Source organism: Engraulis encrasicolus, chromosome 12 (genome assembly GCF_034702125.1).
Source record: "Engraulis encrasicolus isolate BLACKSEA-1 chromosome 12, IST_EnEncr_1.0, whole genome shotgun sequence".
Taxonomy (NCBI): Eukaryota; Metazoa; Chordata; class Actinopteri; order Clupeiformes; family Engraulidae; genus Engraulis; species Engraulis encrasicolus.
Window position 1 is genome coordinate 50449384 of NC_085868.1, and position 19221 is coordinate 50468604.

A 19221-nucleotide genomic window follows, 5' to 3' on the forward strand; every position below is an offset into this window, starting at 1 on the left:
GTCAAAATGGCCGGAAATTCCTGATGGTAAATATGACATCATAGTATGTGTTGGATTCGGCGTGACCCAAGGATTTCAACGATACCAAGCGTTTGATGAATAGAGGTCAATACGGGTCAATATGGGCAAAAACACATTTTTAGATGCGTCCCAGCATCTCTATAAGAGGGTCTGTCTGTCCGTCCGTCCGTCCGTCCGTCCGTCTGAAACGCATTCCTTCAATTGTTCCTTCCTGTGGCCACAAGGCGGCAGAGTTGGCATTTTGGACCGGAGCGAATGCGTGCAAGCTAACGCTCCACGACATGGAACTGTAATTAGTTGACAGCCCGCAGCGCCTCTAAACGTGGACTTTTTTTTCTTTCATAACATTTCACATTTCCTCCGCTTTTGTCCAGTCCACAAAATCGGGTTCAGGCGTCTGTGTGTAGCCTACGAAAAAGGGAGGCTGCCTTTTAATATTCCCAGCGAGTTTACTTCTGCCTTTTCAGTGAGTAGCCTAGTCAGTGTGCGCTGCGCTCTGAAACATGGTGCTAGACAGCTGGGCCATTTGACATACGGTGTGTTACTCGTAGGCTACAAGGGGAGGTTCTTTCGTTGGCGGGCTACCCCACAGGTGCTTTCCGTTGCGCTAAGAGAGAGCACGGGAGAGAACGCGTCTTTCGTAATTGCTTTGCAGTCGTGTGAATTTGGTTAACTCTGGCACGGAAGCTCACTGCTTTGTGCCTTGACGGTGAAGCTGGTATTGAAAAATAAGCGCATAATTCACCTAAAGGGTGAACCCATAAGCGCATGATTGACCCAAACGGTTTTATTTATTTATTATTTGTCGATGTTTACATTCTTTCCCACATGCACATGATGCTGAAATGGCGTGATACTAAAGGTTGATACTAATAAATGTCTAGTAATTTGTAATGTAGCCTACTTGATCTATGTGACATTTGAAATCATATGGTTCTTTTCCAAATCCAAGAATGATAAGCTTATTATAGCCTAAACTGCAAAAAATAAAGCCATGTCTCGCCATTTTGCTGCCTGCCATATTATTTGCAGTTTCCCTGGGCAATAGGACCAATAAACAAAAAGTACATCCTCAGGGGGGCGTTGACAGGTTAGGAGGAAGCCAGGGGGGCGTTTGGGGGGAAAAATGGCATAGTTGGAACTGGCATAGAGGGACGCATCTGTTGTCCGCCTGTCGGCCTTGTTCTTTATTGTAGCGCCCCCTAGGGGCACATTTGCAAAAAAAATCGTGTCTTCTGGTGATAGTGCTGATTATGTGTATAAAAATGGATCCTGATACAAGTAGCCGTTGCTGAGATATGATGTCACTTCCTGTTTGGCGTCTCCGCCGCCAAATTTGATTGGCTCCTGTTTGAAGCCGGTTTAATCAATCGTTCCAGGACCTTTAGGGTAGATGTATCTCAGTCCGAAGATGCCCTCTCAAAATTTTGTGGGTGGGGTGTCATTTTTATTGATTTTTACAAAATTCAAAATGGCTGAAAACACTTTCAGGCGGAAAATGATGGGATTCGGCTTGGTCCAAGAATTCCAGGGATACCAAGTTTTTAAAATTCTGACCAACGGTTCAAAAGTTACAGTGTGTTACATCTTGCAACTTTGACCTGCTGGTGGCGCTACAGAGTTTGAGGTAGCCCTGTGAAAAATACAAATCTAAATCGTCTTATCGAGCCGAACGTTTCGGTATTTGAACGGATTTTCTATCTTGAGCGGTTCTTCAAAACGAATGGTTTCGTAGAATAAAGGAGAAAATTAACTAGATTGCATTTCCTCACAGAAAATGCTGGAGTATGCTTGCCCGTCTTGCATTCGTTGCCCTTCATGCATGCCTTGCCTTTCATGCATGAAACAACATACAGTTAACCATCTGTACATGAGCTAACTTCCTGTTCGGTATGTATCATATTGCACTGATTCTTGAGAAAGTGGCTAAAACAGGTTGTAATGTTGACAGAAAAAAACAAAGTGAATTACAAAATTATACGGTATATCCTCGTAGACTAAGGTCTTGGCTTTTCAGAAATGCACAAGGCCAATCTCCCCATTATGTATTTTTTTCAGAAATCAGGCTTTTCTCCGATCATACCTTGTTTTTTGTCAACACCGTCAGACACAATTAAAAGTTATTAAAATTGTATTGATTTGGTTGCATATGTATCTGGAGTTTTTATTATGTGTATTTTTTGGTTCACACATATGCCTTTAAATGTTGAAAATTCACTTTTGTTCTATTTTAATACTGTTTCATGTGTTCTAATTTTAAAATATGTACCGTCATACGATGCTTACTTAACGCCTAAATACAACAAACATTTTTTTGTAATTTCACAAATATTCGTGGAGGCTTAAATTGGCTATTACTTTGATATTTTAACAACTCCTAAGGAAAATGTTGTAAGCACATTCCTTTAAAATGTCCAAAACTCCTTCTTACGGTGGTGACTTAAGAACTGACAGTGGTGACAGTAATCTGAGAGTGGTGAAAGTGGCCTAATTAGTACCTGCATTTAGCAAAATAAATAGCCCTCTGAAGTCAATGGCATCTTGCATAAACACTTTATTTTTGTGTGTGCACAGTATGAGCATGTGTTTTTACTTCATTAGTTAGATTATCTAGGAAGTAAGCCACTGGTTGTTGAAAATGTGGTAAAAACAGCTTTTAAGTTGTTCAAATCCAAAATATAGAGGTGTATTAGCATAGATGTAGGTCTTGGCTGTGCAGTGAATGCATTGGCCAAGCTCCCCATGTTTAACATTTTTCATAAAATGGGCTCTTTCTTGTTTTGTCAACAGCGGCAGGCAGAATTAGAAGTAAAAACACATGTTTACTGTATTAAAGTGAATTACTTTAACAATTCAACATAACTGTAGATACTTATTGTATGCATATTCTTAAAACATGTCAAAAACACGTAAAACATGTGTTTTTTGGTGAACTCCATCAGATGTCACCACCGTCAGGTTTTCTGACAAAAAAACCTCCAAATGCACCTCAGTGGTGGCTAGAGTATCATTTTGGATCACAATTATTACTAACATGCCTAGTAATGTTTCATTAACCAGCACAATTTAGTAAAATATGGAACAACATGATGAGCAGAACAAAATCTGACGGTGGTGACATCTGACGGTGTGAGACAAAAAAAACACTCTTTTAAATATTATGCATTGCTTGTTCACATTAGCCATTTCATTTTCGCTCTGTTTCTTGGGTGCTTCATACCTTTTCTGAAAAAAATTATATTTATTAACATTAATGTAATACAATACTATTAAAACCCCCGACGGTGTTGACAGTTTATGGTTGGGACAGTACCAGTGTCCAAACAAATTAACAAATTGAGGACAAAATAATAAACTTACAGGAGCTTCAGTGATGGTGAAGTATGCAGTAGAGCTAAAGGTTTGAAAATGGGTCCTCAGTAATGAAAATTACCTTGTGCATACCTGATTTTATTGTCTTTTAGAAAAAATCTGACGGTGGTGACCAATATGCTGGACACATTTTGAGCAATCAGTAAATAATAGTAAATATTGTTTTACATCCACTATGTGCACATCTGTAGAACCACTTTAATATGGTCTTCCACATCATGGTGATATTGTTCAATTCTGTTAGTGATTTTTGTATTTTAAGTCAATTGAAATGATGATGCCAGTCCTTGGGACAGGCGTTTTTACAGGGTGTGGACAGGTTTATAGCCATGAAAAGTAATAAAATTACACTTAAATATTTCAAACAACTGTGTATTCGTGTGACAGACCCCTTGGCCATTACCTGGGTTCATTTTGTTTGTGAAAATTTAGTTGATTTTCAACAGAATTAATATTTTACTGCAGGGACATGTTTTTGCCAAACTTTCAAGAATCAGTGATTGGCAAAAACACATTTTCACTAACTGTAGCGCCCCCCAGTGGCCGTCTTGCACCAAATTCAGTAGGTACCCTCTGGGTGTACTGGAGATCATATGTGAAAAATTCCGTTAAGATCTGTCAAGGCGTTGCTGAGATATGAGCTAACTTCCTGTTTGGACGGTGCGTTTGTCTTTGTTGTCAAATTTGATTGGCTGCTGCGCACCGATGCTTTGAGCTATTGCTCTGTAAATTTAGGTGGAGAATTGTCAAATGGTGGTGTGATAGAAATTGTAGGACGAGAAGACAAAAATTGTGGGCGGAGTTTCATTTTTATTGATTTTTGAATATGTCAAAATGGCGGGAAATTCATGATTGTAAATATGACATCATAGTATGCGTTGGATTCGGCTTGACCCAAGGATTTCAGCGATACCAAGCGTATTTGCACGAAAATCGCTACGTGTCCTCTGGAGATAGTGCTGATTACGTGTAAAAAGTTGAGTTCTGATACAATTAGCCGTTGCCGAGATATGAGTTCCCTTCCTGTTTGCCGTCTTCGCCGCCAACTTTGATTGGCTCCTGTTTGGAGACGGTTTAATCAGTCGTTCTAGGACTTTCAGGGTAGATGTATATCAGTCCGAAGATGCCCTCATAAAATTTTCGTGACGATCGATCAACAATTGTGGGCGGGGCATCATTTTTATTGTATTTTACAAAATTCAATATGGCGGAAAAACTTTCCAGGCGGAAAATGACGTCATAGTGTGCATTGGATTCGGCATGGGGATTAGGGTAGATGTATCTCAGGCCGAAGATGCCCTCACCAAATTTTCGTGACGATGGGACGAAAATTGTGGGTGGGGAGTCATTTTCATTGATTTTTGAATATGTCGAAATGACGGGAAATTCATGATGGTAAATATGACATCATAGTATGCGTTGGATCCGGCTTGACCCGCATGGCCAGCATACTAATAATAAAAAAGGGAAACGGGGGAATAACAATAGTATGCTTGCTGCATGGCAAGCATACGAATTAACATGGTTGCATAAATAATAGAACTAATTTGTTTTCGCAGCACAGTTGACTTGTATATTACAGCACTCATTCTTTTTTTGAGTAACCGCGCACACACCGCCGGTGTTCTGTCTAGATATGTTGCCTCGTCCAGATGAGCAACCAGTAGCCTTACTCGATAGTGGTGTTCTATCGATTTGCGCTGCCTCATCTAAATGAGCGACCTTGATTTTCCGTGGAAGACGTTTCAATCGGCCATGGTCCACGTAGGACTGTTTTAATAACCATTACTTTATTTATTTCACGGACAGGGGTGTGCAATCGTTCGTGCGGAGTTTAATAAGAACGTGCGGCTGCTGACCACTAAAAAAAAAACGTGAGCCTCTCGTTTGAGCAAGTTAAGAAACGTGCCATTTGAAAGAGACTGAGCTGAGTTTGCACAAACACAGGACTGGAGAAAATGTTTGGGATCAGGGCCTGGCTACGGGTTGTTTAATGCAGCCATTTGCTGTTGGTTTGGTTTCAATGCGACGTGGGCCTGTCTCGCAAGGCAACATTGCCATATGAAATTATGTGCTATGGGGATAAACAAGCGCGGTTTAGAGATTTGCGTATTGTGGCTTTGTTTTGGCAGATGTCTGTCAATTTATGGGCAACACCTCTTTTAATGACCGGAATCTTATTTTCAAAACATCCCCACCAGTGCATTTCTTATTATTGTACCAAACCAGCCTTAGGCTACTTAACCCATACGACGAGAGTATGCAATTTCAGACCAGTACTCTACTGCCGCGGTAGCACAATTCGATGGGCAATCACCCGCGAAAACCGCAGTGAGGGTGTGCGCATGCGTGTGCATGCGTGCGCATGCTCAGTAGCGAAAAGGATCACATCTCGACGGGTAGCTCATATAGACAGGACACCGGCGTTGAACGCGTGGAAAGATGCGGAAGTAATTGACTTTGTATGGGAGAGCAGGCGGCAGAAGCGTTAAAAGCCGCAAAGCGTGTCTAGAGTCAAAAGCGTCAAAAGCCGAGGGCGTCAGAAGTTGAACTTCATCTAAAAATATGTAATGAGCTCGGCATCGGCGTCAGCCAATGGAATGTTCACATTTTTCTAAACACGAGCTTCGGTTGGTCGAGATTCTTGGTCGAACGCTTCAAGTTGAATCTTTTGCCTCGTTCAACGCCCCTGACCTGTGCTTTCCAGGCAGGAGTCAGCAGCGTTTTAGCTCTTTCAACGCCGGCGGTGTGACCGCAGCATAAGCAACTGTAGCCTACTGCAAAATGAGCATCAATACAGACAACAGGGAGTTCAAAACCTGAACAGGCTGAGTGCATTTGAGTATATTACAGGTGAGACAGCAGTTTGTTGCAGCCAGACTTTGATCTCATGTCCCCTGAATACTTTGATCATAGGAAATTTGAAATCAGTACAAACCACAGGTCTACGTATAGCTATCAGGAATATTTTGTTTTTTGCAGTTCAGATATTGACTCCAGTCCTTTAACATTTTTTTTTTACCTGGGCAACTTCTTGATACAAGTTACATGATTGCAAACATTGGTCTGTACTCCAAAATCATACATCTTTCATTACACTATATAATTTAACACAATTTTACAAATTTGATCAATGTGTGTGGTGGTCTGAGGGAACAGTTGAGGTGCTTCTTTGGCTAATTTTTATATCAATGTGTACATGTAGCATTCTGTGCTCAACTTCTCGAGCCACAAGCAGTGACTGAATCATTAGCCACCCATGGCTTTGAAGGGAGTACCACCTGAACTGTAAAACATTGTAGCCAGGTAGACGTAAAAAAAAAAAAAAGTAAATTGCCCTGCTGCCTTACGATTGTTAACTCAACTTTAGAAAGCCTCAAGCAGAGTTAGATCTTGAGTTAAGTTAACTTACAAAATTAAGGCAGCAGGGCATCTTGCTTTTTTGCATGTAATGGTCTTGCAATATTAATTCACAGTGTGTATTCTACTATGTTTCAACTGTACCACACAGACTACGGTTGAAAAGTGCACTATCTTTGATTAATTGGATAAAGTGTACACACCTTAGCAATTAAGGTGCTGTTTCCACATAGCAGGATATTTTTTAGCAGGGTATTTTTTTCTCCTGTTAGGTGTAAACACAACATGTGGATAAAATGTGTTTCAGCCCCCTAAATAGGATATTTTTTTCTCCTGCTTTTTATACCTGGATTTTAAATATCTGCTACGTGGAAACCAAAAGGCCAAAACCAACGCAAACCAACCAGGAGAAAAAATATCCACATATAAAAAATATCCAGCTACGTGTAAACGGCACCTTAATTCATTGGTTATGAGTGATTCTACGATTCGCCTACGCTTTTGGCAAAAGCAAAATGTCAATTATCATATTTTTCTTTTCAACTAAATGACCTAGATGTTTACATAGGCCTAGTGTATATATTTAAGTTTCCAAACAAACAAATTGCCAAGCTTAATCTTAAATCATTTGATAAATACTCTAATGGAAGCGAACATTTGCTTGATTATTTTGTCAACAGTGTTATGGACAAATACTGTCATTTCAAACATATATAAAAATACTACAGAGTTGAAACAACATACGTTTGAAAGTGCTCATGTCCCTTAGCAATAATGTTGTCATTAATCTGTGCAACTGATATAGAAAATGTGATTGTTGAGCTTCATCAGTAGGATTTTATGATTCACTGTGATACAGACTGACACATTTTTCATTATAAATCCCTGTAACGTCTGATTTGAATTTAGTCACCCTCCTTACACAAGACTTCCTTATCCAGAGATAATCCCTAGTGTCTGTTCATAGGATTTTTCCAACACATAAGGGATCAATAGCTCAAAAACACTTTCAAAACAGTCAACCGTGTTACTCAACTGTGTTACGGTCAACAGTACAGGGGACCAAGTCGGCACTTTTTTAGGAGAAAAAACAGAGCAGACAAACCCATCTCCCTAGAACACAAATTATTTTGTTTGTTTGTCAATATGGAGATAAATTGGCAAAAACATACTCCTCCTCAACTGTCATCAGTCTTGCCAGATTGAGCTGGTTCCCGCCCAATTGGGTTGCTTAGGATGGCCGTGTGCGGGTAAAAATGGCATTTATCAGAAAAACCCGCCCACTTTTTGCCATAGAAATCAATAGAATTGGGCGGGATTTTGTGCTTCTATGAGAGTTTTGAACATTTTCTTGGGCTGGAAATCATCAGTCTCATCTGGCAACCCTATTCATATCAGCATGTAAAAAAATGTGTTTTGCCCAAGACCATTGCAAATGTTGATTCACAGTAATCATCACAATATGACAAAACTGGCAGAAAGACCACCGTCCTTTCCATTATACATGAAATTTGCCATTTTGTGTGTGTCCACAAAAACTGTGTTAACCGTGTCACGGTCTGAAACCCCCTCCATAAATCTTAGGCCATACGAACAACATCACGTGATGTCATAACCTCTTTGGCAGGATATGGGAAGACTTTTTGGTAGGTGTTGAGCTCCATCCTCCCATAATTTTATCCATTCTTTTTCATGTTTTCATAGCGGGAAAATTGCCTGTCAACTGTGTTATCAACATATTCATAAGAATCTGAATTAGAAATCACATGTAGAAAAACACAGATAGTGCCTAAAGCATACAGATACATGAATTGATTAAGGTGTTGTTGTTGAACTTCTGAGGTCCTCAGTTAGCACAACACCATAAAAATGGCTGAAATGTCAAGCCATGTTACCGTCAATGGTGTTACAATTAGCTATGACAGTCAGGGTTGCCAGATGAGGCTGATGATTTCCAGCCCAAAAAATGTTCAAAATCCGCCTAGCACAAAATCCCGCCCAATTCTATTGATTTCTATGGCAAAAATTGGGCGGGTTTTTCTGATAAATGCCATTTTTACATGCACACAGCCATCCTAAGCAGCCCAATCTGGCAACACTGACTATGAAGACTGAATCTGACATTTGTAAAACAGGACGGCATGAAAACGCCCAAAATCCCTTGCTGAGGGAAATAATGCCATGTCTACACTTTCTGTATTATATGAAAGATAAATGTGTGCTAATGTCCAAAACATCATTGGATGCAGTTAATAGTTAGTGGAATTGGCAAATAAAACCCATGGACTTAAAAGCGCAGTCGAATCGTAGAATCACTCTTATATGTTTTTTAGCACAAACACCGGAGGCTATGTCGTGTCTGAAACAACATTCTCTTTGGTGTCTTTTAATAGTCTAATTTGAGTGCGGAATTAGAAAAAAGTAAAAGTATATTATATTCCAGACTTATTTCTAATGTCAAAGGTATTCTAGTGAGATAAATTAGCATAAATTACTCTAAAAGGCAAAAATCACAGGTATATGTAACAAGCTTGTACAAATGTTTTACCTATAAAAATAGACAGTAACCGTCACTTGTTAGAAATGGAACAGTACTACAGTAAAGAGTTCGATCTTAAATTGCACCTACTTGATATATTCAAACAGGGATGTCTGCCGTGATTGCTGTGATTTCTTCCACTCTTCAGGAGAAACAAAAGTGATTGTGTGGATGCAGGATATGTGACCTAGACATATGAAAATGTAGCTCTTTATTCCTTGCAACTGAAAATGCAAATTTTGCCTTAATGAAACCTAACCACTTTGCAAGCAACCACACCCAACAATTTATGGAGTTGTGCGAACTATGTGCGCTCAATAACTACAGTAACTTAACAACTCCTTTCCACTGCCTGACACATATTAGTGAATAGGCCTATAGTTAGTCGTAATAAAGGCCAAAAAGCCACACAAAAAAGTGACAGCTTTCTTTCAATCCAGAAGCGTGCTTAGCTATTACAGGGTGTGCCGCTGTAAATATGCTTGCAGGGATGATTAGCCAATCTAAGTTAGGGTGAGGAGTTTTCTGGATGAGAGCCTGCAGCACAGACAAGATGTCCTGGATGCTTCAAAGCATTTATCTAACTCAAACTGAAAACTGCAAAGGCTGAACGCACAATAGATACTCACAAACAAACACACGTACAGAGCATGATTAAAGCTAAATCTCAGGGGGCAAGAACAGAATAACATGACATGACACGTTGAACGACTCAAAACAGGACAAAGGAAACATAGGCCTATAGGCCTTAAATACGCAGGGGTTAATACAAGGGACCACATGATGGGGATGAACACAATGGGACACAGGTGCACAGACAAATAGGGAACAAATCAGGAACATTCAGTGAGATCAGGACAAATGAAACAGGTATGAAATGATGAAGAGGAACAAACGAGACAGGTGGAATCCATAAAGGGGAACAAGGAACAATTGCAACTGTACTGTAAAATTATTTGACATATAATATGTAGGCTAAATATATTATTTTGAGTAGGCTAAATAGGATAATGAACACAAGGAATCAGGGGACTATTCCACTAAAGGCATTCTAAGTAGACTGAGTGCAGCTGAGGACAGACTAGCCTACAGTTGAGGAAACAGGAATATCTTTTAGCAGCCAGACTTTGATCTCATTCGTCCATAATACTTTGATCATAGGAAATTTGATGCAGTACGATTGCAGATCTCCATACAGTTATCAGGAAAAACGTGTTTTGCAGTTCAGATTTTGATTTCTTTTTTTTTTTTTTACCTACAGGCAACCTCTTGATACAAGTTAGGCTACATGATTGCAAACGTTGTTCTGTGCTCCAAAATCATAAATCTTTCATTACACCATATCAAGACAATTTTCAATCAATGTGTGAGGTGGTCATAGGGGACAGTTGAGATGCTTTTTCGGCTCATTTGTAGGCCTACATCAATGTGCAAATGTAGCATTCTTTTCTCAACTTTACCTGAGCCACATACAGTGACTGAACCATCAGCCACTCATGGCTTTGAAGGTGTCAACTGTACTCTGCTATGTCTCAACTGTACCCGACAGGTTTTGTGCAAGAGTATCATTGCGTTTACGTGATGTTTTCAATTCCGAATTAATAATTCCGAATTAAATAGTTCCGTTGACTTCACTTTGATCTTTCCTTTTATTCCGAATTAAGGTGTTTACATGACGTTTTCAAATCGGAATTAAGCTTTATTCAAAATTAAATGGAGTTAATTCAGAACTAAATGTCTCATGTAAACGTAGTGTATGTTTGAGACAAATGTTTAATTGTTTGATTAATTACATGCAAATTACACGCCTTAGAGATTTAACTTCTTGGTTATACTGTATATTAGCACAGACCCTGACTTTACTTAACTTTACTTTTACTTTTACTTTACTTTACTTACTTTATTTGTTCAGGACATTGCACATTAATGAACATATACATACATGTACATATATGTAAACATGCCAGATTGTAGCCCAAGGGCTAATTTCCATCTGGTGTCCAATAGGCAGGCTAGATGTTTACAAGCAATAGACTTTAAGATAAGACAGACTGTTAGTAACAAAAGAAATAAAACCCACTACAGAAGCAAAAGGCATGCATGTAAATAAAAGGAAAAGAGAAAAGAAAAAGGTCCCAAAAAATAGGGCCATGTGTTATGTGAGTGTGTGTGTGCGTGTGTGCGTGTACGCTGTGTAGAGGCTCAGACCATCAGTGTGAACATGTTTGTTGGGCTCGAAGCCACTTTTTATATTCCATCTTAAAGGTGGCTAAAGAGGGACATTCCCTTATATACAGAGGAATAGAGTTCCATAATATGCCGCCTTTAGTAGATAATGCATTTTGACTGAAAGAGGTTTTCCTGAAAGGAATCTCTACATCTTTATTGACCACTGCTCGAGTTACTCGTGTTTGACGATATTTTATAAAATCCTGTAAACAAGGTGGCGCCAGGCCATGCAAAGTCTTATAAAGAAGACAGCTATAGGAGAATTTACAGAAATTGTCAAAACTCAATAGGTTGTACTTATCTAAAATGTTACAATGATGGTATGAAAGAGGTTTTTTATCTAAAATTTTAAGTGCTTTTTTAAATAAACTCTCCACTGGTTTGAGAGTAGTGGATCCCACCATGGTCCAGCTAGTAATGCAATAGCTTAGGTGAGAAAATATCATTGCATGCAAGTATGTCAGAGCAGCACTATTTGACATAGCACCTCTTATGTGCCTGAAGTTGTAGAGATTAAATTGAATTTTTTTTGTTATCATTTTTATATGTTTTTTAAAAGAAAGATTGGAGTCTAGAATGACCCCTAGATATTTAAAATCTGTGACCACTTCTAGCTGTTCACTACCAAGAGTAACCCCAGGCTGACACAGTCCAGGGGAAGGTTGCTTAGAAAAATACAAACAAACCGTTTTCTTTGCATTCAGAATAAGGCATGATTTCTCTAGCCATGTTCGTATGTGTGTAAGAGCTGTAGAGAGTACACTTGCTGCTTCAACAGGGGTTTTAGCTTGGGTGAAGATGACTGTGTCATCAGCATAGAGCTGAATATTAACATGTGGACAATGCTCAGGTAAGTCATTAATATAGAGAGAAAATAAAAGAGGCCCCAAAATGGACCCTTGGGGGACCCCTACTGGGCAGTTGATGAAGGTGGACCTTGAACCTTCGACCATGGTACATTGTTCTCTATTTGCTAAGTATGAATGGAACCATGATCTAGCTTTAGCAGAGAAATTAAAATGAATTAATTTTGATAATAAAACATTGTGATTGACCGTATCAAATGCTCGTTTTAAGTCCAAGAACACGGCACCAACACACCCATTTTTATCTAGATGGCATTTGTTCATTTCCATAAGCATGGCCAGGGCAGTCTAAGTAGAATGGATAGGACGAAAACCAAACTGCATTGAATGCAGAGGTGTTTGACTATTACTGAGGAAATCAATAATTTGTTTAGAGACCCATTTTTCAATGATTTTTGAAATGACAGGTAATATGCTGATTGGTCTATAGTTGTTCATGTCAGTTTTGTCGCCTGCTTTAAATACAGGGGTGACAGTAGCCAGTTTCCATGCCTTAGGGACAGTGGAAGTTTCTATAGATAAGTTAATAATGTGTGTGAGTGGGGGTGCAAGTGCCTCTTTGTGAAGTTTCAGAAAGTTAGTATCAAGACCATGAACATCCCTGGCTTTAGAATTGTTCAAGGCTGCTATGATCTTGATGGTATCCTGTTCTGTGATTTTCTGGATGTTAAAATGATTGTCATTGTCAATGTGATCACCCAACAAATCAGAGCCCTCAGTGATTGTGAACTGCTTGACCAAATCATGTATAGATTCAATAAAAAAAGAGTTAAGCTCTTGACACAGGACAGCAGGATCACTTTCTAGTTGATTATTAATTTTTAATTGTAGTCCTTTTATTTCCTGTTTAGGACATTTCCCTGTCAATTTGTTAATGTTTTGCCATATTTTCTTCCCATCTCCTTTGGCATTGTCTATTATTTGAATAAAAAAATTTGCCTTGGCTTTTCGTAACTCTAATGTTACTTTATTTCTGGCCCTAGTGAAATTCATCCTATCTGTGTTAAGCCCAGATTTAATTGACTTTTTAAGGAGAAGGTCCCTTTGTCTTATTAACTGTGAACATTCAGAATTAAACCAGGGCACAGAGTTGGGATTCCTCTTTGCATTGCGCCCCCTCCTGGAAAAAGAGAGCACTACTTCTTTTATCTTTGAGAGGAATAAATCACCGCCAGTGTTCGCGTCTTTACAGGCCAGGAGAACATTCCAATCCACATTTTGCAACACATTGTCCACATTTTCATTTTGATTAGTGGGAATGAACATATTTGCAGGCCTTTTTTTGTTCTGAGACTGAAGTTTTTCTGCTCGTTTAAGCTTCCTGGTAAAAAATATGGAGTTGTGGTCAGAGAGACCTGTTAATAGATTATGGGTATTGGAGATTCTCTCCGGTTTATTGGTAAACAGAAGATCAATTGTAGACTGTGTGTTGCATGTAATCCTAGTGGAGTTTTTTATCAGCTGCGTGAGATTAAAATAATCAGTTACATCTTTAAGTTTTTTCCTGCCGTGTTTGTTTTCCCAGTTGACATTAAAATCGCCAAAGAGGAGAAGCTCCCGTTTATGATTACATGACGCAAGGACTGTTTTCAGTTGATCATAAAATTCAGGACCAGCTGTGGGTTTGCGATAGACGCAGATTACAGTTAATGACATCTCCCGAGAGAGGTGTATGTCCACTCCAATACATTCAAGTGAAATACCACTAGGAAAATTTCTCTCATTACACTTGAGATTATTTTTAACATACATGAGGACTCCCCCTCCCCTCCCCTGCCCCCTGTCTTTTCTAAAAGTAATATACTCAGGTAATGAGACCGCTGCTTCTGGCGAGGAGCCAGTGAGCCATGTTTCCGTTAACCCCATGAAATCAACATTAGAATTACACAATAAGTGTTCGATTTGTTCCCTCTTAGGGACCAGGCTTCGAACATTTAAAAACCCACCAAATAACCCCCCCTTTTTAAAAACTGGATCCCATATAGTCCTCGCCTGGTTTAGAGTCCTAAAAAGTTTAAACTTTTTATATTTACGCAACACTGGGTTTCGAGTCCTACGTGCCGTTACATTAGACACTGGAGGTGGTGAGAGAGCGTCCTGTTGCAACGTCAATGTTCCGTTGGTTGGACCGCCAGTCAGGCCGGGGCTGACTGGAATCCTCTGCGCCTCCCTTGAGCTGTTGCATACGGCCAACACCGAGGCAGGAGAACCGATTGGCGATATTACCCTCCGCATGGGACGCACCATCCTACCACCGCCAGGCGCCGCCGCTCCGATGGTGCTGGAGGCGAGTGCTTCCGTGGTAGTCTGGCGCCCTCCCAGCGCAGCGTTGATGCGCTGCGGCGGATGCCGTTGTTCATCCAATCGCCCCAACAGACCCCCAGGCGAAGCCAAGGCCGCTCCGTCGGCTCCTTCGATGGTTGCCAGGCGCCGCCCTCCTGTCACGAAGCTGGTGCGAAACGGCAACTCCTGATGTTCGACCACTGGTTCCCCCGACATCCTCCAATCTTGCATAGCCGGCCAAGGTGGTACAGCTGCACTTGACATCAGCCACTGGACGGGGCACAGTCGCATAGGCCAGGTAGCCAGGTAGCCAGTGGAGCCCCAGCTCTGGAATCCAGGCTCCCTTAGCAGAGTTGGGTATGCCATATGCCCGGCTCCCTGGGTCAGCAAGATAGAGTACGCCGCCAGCGTTAGCGCACCAGCTGCCGGAGTGGTAGCTGGCCATGCCGGTTGCTGTTGCTGCGTTGGCCACTGTGTGTGGGTTGGGAGTTGCACCTGCCGCGGAGCAAAGTTTGTTTGTGTGTTGTTCAGGGGTTGTGGCCCCGGGTTGATCTCCACATCTCCAGCCAACAAAACCATGAAAGCCAGGTATAAAAGTCCCACTCCCACAGCTTTACTGGCTGATTTTACATGTCCGTTTCGCGTGAATGGAGCCCTGGCTCGCCCATTGTTCAGGTAGGCAGAGTACAGGAGGAACTGGCTTCCATAGGTTCGCACGCGAGTTTTAAGGACGGATAGACGTGGCCGTGTGGTTAGTAAGACTAGACATAATATAAAAACAGTGTTAGCAAACCACTTGGAGGATAGCGATGACCTTTGAGTGATTTTAGCCGTGTTAGACAGCACACACGGAGCACCTGCCGACTCGCGTGTGTGCTCGGCAGCCATCTTCCTCGCGTGTGTGCTATACCATCCGTGGACAATATATTGTGTCTGAAACAACATTCTCTTTGGTGTCTTTTAATAGTCTAATTTGAGTGCGGAATTAGAAAAAAGTAAAAGTAAAAAGTATTCAACTGTACTCGGTCTCCCAGACTTATTTCTAATGTCAAAGGTATTCTAGTGAGATAAGTCTAAAAGACAAAAATGCCACAAGTAGATGTAACAAGCTGCTACGATGTTGTACTTACAAAGACAGACAGTAACCATCACTTGTTAGAAATGGAACAACACTAAAGAGTTAAATGTTAAATTGCACCTACTCGATATGCTCAACCAGTAACGTCTGCTGTGACTGCTGTGATGTCTTCCACTTCAGAGGAAACAAGTGATTGCTTGGATGCAGGATATTGGCCCTAGGCATAAACAGTCTCTTCTTCCTTGTGTAACCAGTGAGTGACGCACGCTACGTCAGTCACTAGGAATTGGTTAGAATGGTCCTGACTTCCGTGTTTACATTCCGCTTTTAGACTGGAAGGGTATGTTACGCGCACACACACACACACACATACACACACCAGTGATGGGCAGTAGCTTCGCTACAAGCTACTAGTTTAACTACATTCCCCAGTAGCTTGGTCGTAGCGTCACTACTTTATGTATCGAGTAACTTCCCTGTAGTTAAGCTATCTTTTGTCTCAAGTAGCGACGTAGCTTCCACAAAAGCTACATTTTGTTGCTTGAAGAAAAAAAAATGACTGTGCCCCACACTGTCCCTCAAAAACATATCCATGTCCCCCCTTGGACTTGGGGTCACCCTAGGCCTGTGTCCTATAATGATATTTAAAACACACTGAATGTATAATAAATATCAATTAAGTATAATGAGATCAATAAAGTTTTGTTTAATGAAGGTAGGCCTATCTGTTATTTTAAATCAAGCTGACAGTATGTCGAGACAATGTAGCTTCTGGTGTAGTGAACTACATTTCTGCACATTTTTGTAGCTTAGCTCACTACATTTCTGATGGTGGTATCTTTAGTGTAGTGAAGCTTATTTTATGGTTGAGTAGCTGATAGCTTAGCTCACTACATTTTACAAGTAGCTTGCCCAACACTGACACACACACACACACACACACACACCTGGGCCTAGTTGGCTGCTGATTACTGCCGCAGTCACTTTGCTGCGTACCACGCTACACCCACACCTGTTAGTATTTGCGTTGATTGGTGATTACGGCAGCAGAGGACATTAAAACATAGGAACCGCAGGTAGCAAGGTTTCGCGTTATCCTCACTCCTCTTTGCCTCAGGCTATGTAGGATAGAGGGGAGCCTAGCGAGGTGAGTTGGCTGCCTACAATGTTTATTATGTTGTAAAAATATCCTCTAAATCGAATGTACCTTTGTTTACAGTCGCGGGTATCCTCTTCAAGCCCTGTTGTGTCCGATGCCAGCTTTGAGCAGTCACAGGGAACTGAGCATAGACTACTATTGCTGACGGTAATTTCAAGTCCTTTTATTGTTTTATGTGATGTGTAAATATTAACGTATTGTTTTTAAAAGACTGCTTGTAAGACTTGATGCCGTGTGTAACATCCATGTCTTCTTAGACTTGTTGCGGTCTCCATGGGGTCGAGTAGGCTTGTATGCTGCATTGTGTTTATCGTGTAGGCCTATGCCAAGGAATACAGGTACAACTTTCGGTTGTTCATTGGCCTCAGTGCCTTACTATGGCTTCTTAAACTGTGACTGAGACTAATATGTATGTGTTGTGTTACAGGGCTTGCCATTGCTGTTTTGCCTGCATTCATTTTCATTTGAGTTTTGTATTTTCAGTTTAGTTTATCAATTTAAGTTTTTTTTTTTATGTTTATTTGTGTTTGTAAGGCGTTTGGCTGGGCAATGCTTGTGCGCTGCGTTGAAACCTTGTTTCCTACTGAGCTCAGCTTGGGTACTGGCTGTCCACTTCCATTAGCACATTAAAACAGTAGCCTTTACTAATTATCTCCTCTTGTGTCAACAGAATCCGGATTGTGGAACTGGTGTTGGGACGCTGGGTGTTTCCTTTTCCTACACTGCATGAGGTGAATTAAGAGTAGAATTAATTGCACTTTTAGTGATGCTGTTTGCTGTGATTAACCCTTTGTGTGTGGACTCATTTCAGGTATTGGAGCATGTGGCGTGCTTGCTGTGCTTAACTTTGCCCTCTCCTCCCACAGCGGTTACCCACTCCGGATTAGCCTAAATTTGGTTAGTTTCTCTGTAGTTGATTGTGCTTTTTGCCCGACTGACAGTACCCCACTGTCGCTTCTTCCTACTGAAAGAAATGGTGTTTTAACTCTTTTGATACCTTTTGATACCCTTTTCATACTTGATGTTAAACATTATAATAAAGAGAATGTTAATGGTGACATTTTGTCAAGGTGCTTTTAATGCAACTGAGTCATAAATAAACATTGCCCATTCACTGGAATACCTGTCTCTGTCCATTTTTGGTATACAACGAATCTGTGTGGGAGTTTTCCCTTGGAATCACTTTATGTCTTAAGGGGCGTAGTCTGGTTTCTTGACCTCCACTTGTACAGTAACCGGGGTTACACTTGCAACTGACAATGTCAATTAGTTGTTGACCTAAATGAAACACAACCCCTTTGCAACTCACCAAACAAAAACGAATTAATTCAATAACTTCTTTGAACTGTCAGAACTACCTGCCGATCAAGATATCACTCTTCAAGCAGTGTTGCCAGATGTGTCTGATCAAATGCGCCCAAAATGTTCTCAAAAACCGCCAAAATGCACTAAATTCCGCCCAATTTCATCACTTTGACCTTATTTGTCCATAATACTTTGATCATAGGAAATTTGATGCAGTACGAGTGCAGATCTCCGTACAGTTATCAGGAAAAACGTGTTTTGAAGTTCAGATTTTGATGTTTTTTTTTTTTTTACCTACAGGCAACCTCTTGATAAAAGTTAGGCTACATGATTGCAAACGTTATTCTGTGCTCCAAAATCATGCATCTTTCATTACACCATATCAAGACAATTTTACAAATTTGATCAATGTGTGAGGTGGTCATAGGGGACAGTTGAGATGCTTTTTCGGCTAATTTGTAGGCCTACATCAATGTGCAAATGTAGCATTCTTTTCTCAACTTTACCTGAGCCACATACAGTGACTTAACCATCAGCCACTCATGGCTTTGAAGGTGTCAACTGTATTCTGCTATGTCTCAACTGTAGGCCTACCCGACAGGTTTTGTGCAAGAGTATCATTACGTTTACATGATGTTTTTAATTCCGAAATAATAATTTCCGAATGAAATAGTTCTGTCGAGTTTACTTTGATCTTTTCTTTAATTAAGAGGTGTTTACATGACGTTTTCAAATCGGAATTAAGCTTTTTTCAGAATTAAATGGAGTTAATTGGGAATTAAATGTCTCATGTAAACGTAGTGTATGTTTGAGACAAAAGTTTAATTGTTTGATTAATTACATGCAAATTACACGCCTTAGAGATTTAACTTCTTGGTTATACTGTATATTAGCACAGACCCTGACAATATATTGTGCCTGAAACAACATTCTCTTTGGTGTCTTTTAATAGTCTAATTTGAGTGCGGAATTAGAAAAAAGTAAAAGTAAAAAGTATTCAACTGTACTC